The sequence below is a fragment of the Myotis davidii genome, unplaced genomic scaffold (genome assembly GCF_000327345.1).
Source record: "Myotis davidii unplaced genomic scaffold, ASM32734v1 scaffold592, whole genome shotgun sequence".
NCBI lineage: Eukaryota > Metazoa > Chordata > Mammalia > Chiroptera > Vespertilionidae > Myotis > Myotis davidii.
In genome coordinates this window covers 1356979-1357380 of record NW_006284844.1, presented here as the reverse complement: position 1 = coordinate 1357380, position 402 = coordinate 1356979, and the positions used below count along the sequence as shown (strand labels likewise).

The following is a 402-nucleotide window of genomic DNA, read 5'->3' as shown; positions in this document are numbered from 1 at the left end:
GGCGGCGCGGCCTCTGGGCCTCGGTTCCCCACGGCACAGGGCCGCCGTGGGACGCCGAGAGCTGCAGGGACCTGCGGCCTTATCTCCGTGTTCAGCGGCAGCTGCGCTGGTCACTTGGGGCACATATTCCAGACGCCCACGGGGCTCCAGGCTGAGGTCAACCGCCCCTGCTTTGGCAGGCGCTTGCCTGCTCTCGGCCTGCGATGTCCCCACCACACATTGGCACCCGGTCAGGGCCTGGCCACCTCCTCTTGGCCACTTACGAGTTTTTAAAAAACTGGTTTCGGAGAGAGGAAGGGAGAGGGAGAGAGAGAGAGAGACATCAACAATGAGAGAATCACTGACGGTCTGCCTCCTGCACGCCCCGCACTGGGGATGTACCAGGGAATCTATTAGAATATT

General features: G+C 61.9%; 1 protein-coding gene across 1 annotated transcript in view; it reads right to left on the bottom strand.

Annotated features, from left to right (window-relative positions):
• The window catches only part of RPS6KA2 (ribosomal protein S6 kinase, 90kDa, polypeptide 2), a 24438-nt gene that overhangs the window by 1047 nt on the left and 22989 nt on the right, over positions 1 to 402 (bottom strand). The window lies entirely within an intron of this gene.